Here is a 7999-nt window from a genome sequence, read left to right on the forward strand (position 1 = left end):
TCCCTGACCACCATCAAAGCCCTCTTGAGGGAGGATCCTGTGAGAACAAAGCAAACAGAACATTGCAAGAAACACAGCAGATAAAGTCACCTGATTTCATTCAAAGATATATTCCTGGCAATGTACCATATATTCTCAATCTATTTATCATTAAATTTAAGAGTGCAATGTTGTCATCACAGGGCCGTCATTAACCTGTTTATTTGAATTGATAGATGAAGAATTTAAATTTTTATATATTGATTTTAGACTGAGAAGGGAAGAGAGAGAGAGGGAAACACTGGTTTTGTTGTTCCACTTATGTATGCGTTGATTGGTTGATTCTTCTTATGTGCCAGGACTGGGGGTTGAACCTGCACGCTTGGCGTCTCAGGATGATGCTCTAACTAACTGAGCCACCGAGCCAGGGCTCATAGATGCAGCATTTGACAAACAGGACTAACTTTGCTGATACATTTATATGGCAGACACTTCCCATGCATTAAATGAATTTAAAATACATACAGCGCCAAGATTTTGACCAAAAACAAATATTTAAAATACATTATAAGAAAAACACATTGTATTGTAAATATTTTTATTGTAAATATTTTAAAATGTTCTTTATATCATAACATTTTTTTTAGTAAAAGGCAAAAGATTTATGCAATCTGAAGAGAAACCAGAGTATATCATTACATTTTTTTAAAAACCCTTCCTGAGGAAAAGACTGCCCCTCCTAGGGTAGCTAATTTTTAGGGATAATAACAACTAGCCCTCTGATAACCAGCCCTTCATATGCAAAGCAGCCAGTCCAGAGTCTACAACACTACCTTATCTAACACCCACACACCAGGCCAATATTTCCCTTGCCCTAAATCATACTGGGTCAAGGAACAGGTAACTAGGAAACACCCCTCCAGCTTACAGCTCACCGAAATTTTTATTTGAATGTTTGTCCTGCCCAATCTTGTCTTTCCCATGAAAACACCAGTCGGGACTATGGGCCATGCTCTGCCCTCCCTCTTATCTCCTGCCTCCTGACCATTGCTGGTGCTTCCTCCGTGGCCCAGCATGGTGTGTGGTGAGCTCTCTCTAGGACATGTGAGTACAATCAACTTCTGCCTTGCAAGTCTCATTTTTGTGTCTTGCAGCTGCACTGACTTTATCATACCATATCCAGCAGGTACAGTCTCAAGACGTGCATTTTGTCAACACAATCCAACTCTAAACTTGGCAAAAGATTTCAATGTACATTTCACACACAAAAAAAATACATGAATAGCCAATAATCTTATGAAAATAAGTAGTTGAAAAAAACATTACCTGTGAGGGAAATGCAAATTAAACCACAATTAGATATTTACACACCCACTAGAAAGACTAAAATAAAAAAGGCAGAGAAGAACAAATGTTGGCCAGGATATGATGAGACAGCAGATCTTGGTCTTTAGGAATTAAAAGTGGTACAGCAGGATTGGAAAACAGTTGATCAGTTTCTTTAAAAAGTAAACATAAAACATTAAGACATAGCAATTTACCTAAAACCTAGGTATTTACCCAAGAGAAATAAGAACCTATGTTTACACAAAGACTTTCACATGAATGTGTATAGCAGTGTTATTCATAGTAACCCAAACTGGAAAGAATCCAGATTTCCTTCAGTGGATAAATGAAAACACAAAATGTGGTGTATTCATACAATGGAATCGTATTCCAGAATAAAAAAGGAAAAACTGAAATGCAAGTTTCATTCAATGTCTGCAAAATTAATTAATGTAATACATTCTATCAAAAGAGTAAACGAAAATCACATAATCATCTCAATTGACAAGAAGAAGAATGTGATAAAACACAATATCTTTTCTTTTTTTAAAGATTTTATTTATTTGCCCTGGCTGGTGTAGCTAGTGTATTGAGCACAGGCCTGTGAAAGAAAGAGTTGCTGGTTTGATTCCCAGTCAGGCCGGGTCCCCATTAGGGGACACATGAGAGGCAGCCACACACTGATCGTTCTCTCCCACTCTTTCTCCTTCCCTTCCCCTCTCTCTAAAAATAAATGAATAAAATATTTCTTTAAAGATTTTATTTATTTATTTTAGACAGAGAGAAATACAGGGAGAAAGAGAGGGAGAGAAAAGTCAATGTGTGGTTGCCTCTTGCACACTCCCCACTGGGAACCTGGCCTGCCACCCAGGCATGTGCCCTGACTGGGAATCGAATCAGTGACCCTCTGGTTCATAGGCCAGCACTCAATCCATTGAGCCACATCAGCCAGGGCCCTGATATCTTTTCATGATGAAAAAAACTACTCGACAAATTAGGAATGGAAGGGAACTTCCCCAACCTGATAAGGTCATCTATGAAAAACAGACACAGCTAACATCACACGTAATGGTTAAAGACTGACTGCTTTCTCCCTAAGATCAGGTAAAAGACTAGCTGTCTACTCTCACCACTTCTGTTTAACATTGTACCAGAGGCTATAGCCAGGGCAGTTAGGTAAGAAAAAGGAAATAAAGGGTATCCAACATGGAAAGAAAGAAGTAAAACTCTCTCTACAGATAACACAGTTCTGTATGTGAGAAATCCACTAGAAATGATTACAGCTAATAACCAAGTTCAGCAAGGCTGAAGGATACAAGATTGATATTAAAAAATCTATTCTGTATTTCATATACTTGCAACAAACAATCCAGAAATGAAAATTTTTAAAAAATGTTAAGGGAAATAGGTCACTTAAAAAAAGACAAATATCATATAGTTCCACTTCTATGATGTACCTAGACGAGTCAAATTCACAGAGACAAAAAGCAGAATGGTAGATGCCAGGGCCTGGAGAGAAAGAGAATGAAGAGTTAGTATTTAATGGGTATCAAGTTTCAGTTTGGGAAGATGCAAAAAGTACAGTAGCTGGATAATGATGACAGTTGGATAATAATGTGAATATATTTAATACCACTGAGCCTTGGCTGGTGTGGCTCAGTGGACTGAGCACCAGCCTGCAAACCAAAGCGTTGCTTGTTCGATTCCCAGTCAAGGTGCAGGCCTGGGTTGCAGGCCAGGTCCCCAGTAGGGGGTGAGCAAGAGGCAACCACACATTGATGTTTCTCTCCATCTCTTTCTCCCTTCCCCATCTCTGAAAAAAACAAAAAAATAAAAAATTAAAAACTACCACTGAAGTGTATGCTTAAAATTTTTTATTATTTTTTAATGGGAAAAATAGACATTTTATTTATTTGTATTTGAACTTATAAATCAACCAGCCAAACTGGTAATATGATGATACAACAAAATACAAAACATCTATCACAGATACTTGAGTAATAAATTGGGGTTTGTAGTAAAACAGCAAAGGGGGCAGAGAAAACCAGTTAAGTATGTTGTAGCTTAACCTCATTCACCTGAACTGAGGTTTGTAACAGGCCTCCCAGTTCCGGAAAACACATAATCTTTTATCACACATCTTTGTACTTTTACTTTCTATTCTTGAGTTTGAGATTCTACACCCTAGAGTAATTCAAAAGAGTATTGTATTTAATTATCTATAGCCAGAAACATCTTATATGTCTATAGCAGCAAGGCTACGGAAATCTCTGATTAGACTCAGCATACCTCTCCCCCACTGCTCCAAGTCAGCATAATAGGCATAATGAGAAGCAGCCTGTCAAGGCAGAGATACATTGAAAAATCCTAGGAGGGATATAGCACTGCCCAGATGGAGACTGAATATACCTGTCGTCACACGGGATGTTTATGGCTAGATGTTTGTGGAGTCTGGCTGCATATTCATGGAGTAATCCGGGAATAAATCCATGGTTTGCTGGCTGCTATAATACCTAGGGGTTTGCAGTGTTGCATCATAGTTTTCCCCAGCAGTTTCCAAGGTGACCTCTAAATCACTGGCGGGAGTTTGCTGGAACCGGAACTGGGTCTGCGGGGATTCCTCTTCATAACTAGAGAACTGAGTGGTTCAGGCCTGGTTGGTCCAGGCCGGGGGGCACCAGGTCTGACTATTCCAGGAATGGTAGTTCCAAGACGGGCTGTTCCAGGAATGGTTGCTGCAGGAGAGGTTGCGGCAGGTCTGGTTGCTCCACACTGAAAGGTTTCCAGAAGCATTCACCAGACATCCCTGGTGATGATAGGAAGAGAAGCCCAGGTACTCTGTAGTTGCTGAGCTCATCTGAGTTAAACTGTTGCTACTCTTTGGCCAGGTGCACTTCTGCCACCTCTTACATTTCATTCTCTGGTTCTGGAACCAGGTCTTAATCTGTTTGTAGCTAAGGTCAGGACGTTGAAAAGTTCTTGCATCTGCTGGAGGCTGAGATACTTCTGTCTCTGAAATCTCTCCTTGAGTACACAGAGCTGGGTCTGTGAGAAGACGGTTCCCTCCTTCTGTGTCTTGACCTGGCCCTTTTCCTCCTTCGCTACATGGTCTTCTATAGAAGTGGGCAGTATTATGTTGGGACTGGTGGAAGAATCAGGGCTGTTCTGAATAAGCAGGTCCATGGTGGAAGGAAGAAGAAAGACAGTCTGTGTGTGGAGTGTCTCAGCAGATGACATTGGCAAGGATGCATAGTTTTGTCAGGCTCATAAACCTTAGGCACTGGTGAAGGTTCCCTAGAATTGAATGTTTCAGGGCAGGGAAGGCTTTGGGGAGAAGCTGAATCCACACTCATGCTTTCCCGTAATCAGAGACAACCAACTCAACTATGAAAAGCTGCTTAACATTTTTTGAATGGTAAATTTTATTTATGTATTTTTTTACCACAATGAAAGAAGGAATGACCCCTGGCTGCTGTGGCTCAGTGGATTTGTTACAGGAGAGACTCACTTCTTGCCAACGCAGTAAAAAATTACAGATCAGCAAGTCTATTAGCATGCAAGCAGGGTTTATTGGTGATATGTGCTCATGGAAGACAACAGGCCTTGCTGAGGTGGGGAAGAAAGGCAAGAGCAAGGGTGGCAAGGGCAGGGCTGGCTCAGTGGATTGGGTGCCAGCCTGTGAACCAAAGGGTCGTCAGTTCGATTCTTAGTCAGGGCACCTGGTAGGGGGCATGTGGGAAGCAACCACACATTGATGTTTCTCTCCCTCACATTCTCCCTCCCTTCCTCTCCCTGAAAATAAAGAAATAAATAAAACCTTTAAATAAAAAGGAATGGGCCCTGCTGGGTAGCTCAGCTGGATAGAGATCATCCCTGTGTGCCAAGGTCGCAGGTTCCGTCCCTGGTCAGTGCATGTACAAGGATCAAACAACAAATGAACAAATAAGCAGAACAATAGATTGATCCTTCCTTCTCCCTTCCTCTCTTTCTGTAAGAATCAATAAATAAAACTTTTTTTAAAAAGAAGAAAAAGTCCTGACTCTTGTACCTCAGTGGGTTGGGCATTGTCCTGCAAAATGAAAGGTTGCTGCATTCCATTCCCAGTCACGGCACATGCCTGGGCTGTGGGTTTGGTCCCCTGTTGGGGCACATATGAGAGGCAACCGATCTATGTCTGTCTGTCTGCCTCTCTTTCTGCCTCCCTTCCTCTTTGCCTAAAAATAAAATATTTAAAAATAAAAATAAAATTTATTTAAAAAAAGAAGATGAGGTACTGATACAGGATACAACTTGGATGAACCTTGAAATCATTATAGTAAGCGAAAGAAGCCAGTCACAAAAGTCCACATTATTACATGGCTCCATTCACATGACAGTCAAAAAGAGGGAACTGTAGAGACAGATAGTAGATTAGGGTTGGGGGTTGGGGGGTGATTGGGAATAAAAGCCTGAAAGTGAAAGGGTACAGGACTTCTTTTTGAGGTGATGAAAATGTTATAAAGTTGACCGTCAGTATACTAAAAACCACTGAATTATACCCTGATTGGAGTGGCTCAGTGGGTTGAACACTGTCCTGAAGACTGAAAGGTCTCCAGTTCAATTCCTAGTCAGGGCACTTGCCTGGCTTGTGGGCCAGGTCACTGGTGGGTGGCCTGAGGAGGCAACCAATCTATGCTTTTCTCTCCCTCTTTCTCCCTCCCTTCCCCTCTCTCTAACAATAAATAAATAGAATCTTTTAAAAAAAATACCCATGAGAGGGAACAAAAGAAAATAACCCATTGAACTGTACACTGAGTAAATTGTTTATGTGGATTTTCTCTCGGTAAAGCTATTTTTTAAAAGAGGAATGAAGGACTGATACATGCTACAACATTGGTTAATAGGACAAAAGCCACTTTCCCACGCCCTCTTTCTTAGAGCTAGCTGGACCCCATAACCATGACTGTTTCATGAACCTTTATCCCCAGGACTAGAAAATTCCTGAAAGTGTCCTGAAGGCTCAAGGCTCCAGAAACTTAAGGAACAGGACAGACCAGACCAGTGACCACTGGACCCTGTACCCAAAGATAACATCGAAACAAGGTGTTGTCTAACTCAAACATGCTGCTCTACAGCCACCCAACCCCTCTGTAAAAGCTCACAGACCCCGCCTCTCAGCACTGGTGCAGAGCTCCTCACCTAGCCCTTTCCCTCCCTTGGGAAGGTAAAAAATAAAACCTTTACTCTCTGCACTTCTTCTCTTTGTCAATTCTTTCACAGCCTGCATCACCGACCACCCTAACATTGGTGGACTTCAAAAATATTATGCTAAATGGAAGAAGGCAGACACAAAAGGCCACATAGTGCATGGTTTCATGTCCATGAAAGGTCATCTTTGGGAAAAAGCAGATGACAGGTGGTCTCGGCAGACCTTGTTCCTGTTCTCTTCACACCCTTCAGGTTAGTTCCACTCCAAGATGCCTCTCAGATGACACCCTACCTCGCAAGAAGATGATGTTAGCTGAATGAACACACGGTATGGCAGGGGCTTTGCCCAGACTGAGCCCTAGGCCCACTTGCCCCTTGCCCTCCAGTGAGTCGCCTTGCTGATAGCTACGCAACAAAGTGCAGGGAGAAAGGAGAAAGTAAGCCGAGAGGAGACTTGGGAGACCTTGGAAAATCACCATCTGAGAGCTCTTCCTCCTACCTTCAGAGGTACCTCTGAGTGCCATCCCCTCCTTAGGCACTCAGCAGAATCCGCCCACCCTCACCCCCACCATCTCTGCGAACGCGTAAGGCTCAGTTATCCAGGCTCAGTTCACATTAGATCTGAGTGCGGTGAGTCTGAAGTCAGTTTCCAAAGGGGTAGAATCTTCCTTTGGCCGTCCGGGTTTTGGAGAATTTGGCCAGCCTTCCCCTCTATGGATTGTGAATTATCTTGTGACCAGTGCTATCCTCTTCATCCCACCTCGCTGTCGTTCTGCTTACCAATAATTCCACAAAGGGGAAGGACGGAGACAAACTTGTACCTTTAGCCTCATTTTTTAGAAGCCATGTGAAAAATTTATCTGGGTAACTAGGTAGAAGTAGGAACAAAATGATATAGAACGAGGGGATTATTTGCTTCAAATGGTCTTTCCTCTCCCATGTTCTGAGAAAAAGTGGCTTAGTTGGTTGTTTGTGACAGTCAGAAAGGATCCAATGTGTGGTGTGTGACCCCGTTGCCAAACTTCTCATAAAAAATTAGGACACTGGAGTGTTATGAAAATGAGGGGACCATACCTTGCACCCCATCTCGCACCACTTTCTTCAGATGGGCAGTGGGAATGTTATAGGTGCAAGGCCTGTGTGCTCCATGCTTCAAGAGAGGCTAATATTTAATGCATCAGAATTTAAAGTTCGGAAAGGTTTGTTGATCTAAAAGTCATCAACCGAGCAGAGAGGAGAATGAATCCTCAAATCCATCTTAAGAGAGCTAAAAATTCAGGGGTCTTCTAAGTCAAGAGAAGGGAGGATGGGTGAGGCAAGAGGTGGGTGGGGAAAGGGGGAATCCAAGGAAAAGCTAGAAATTTCTAAGTCCCTTTGTTCTTTTTTTTTTTTTTAGGATTTTATTTATTTATCTTTAGAGGGGAAGGGAAGGAGAGAGGGAGAGAAATACCAATGTATGGTTGCTTCTCGTGTGTCCCCTGCTGGGAACTGGAGGGCAACCCAGGTA

At 42.2% G+C, this 7999-nt stretch overlaps 1 pseudogene; it reads right to left on the reverse strand.

Moving 5' to 3' along the window:
• Nucleotides 1-3699: 3699 nt before the first annotated feature.
• LOC118993548 (homeobox protein NANOG-like) lies at nt 3700-4658 on the reverse strand (annotated as a pseudogene).
• Between the last annotated feature and the right edge of the window lie 3341 nt (nt 4659-7999).

The sequence above is a fragment of the Sturnira hondurensis genome, unplaced genomic scaffold, assembly GCF_014824575.4.
Source record: "Sturnira hondurensis isolate 20B ecotype Veracruz unplaced genomic scaffold, ASM1482457v3 Scaffold0000880, whole genome shotgun sequence".
NCBI lineage: Eukaryota > Metazoa > Chordata > Mammalia > Chiroptera > Phyllostomidae > Sturnira > Sturnira hondurensis.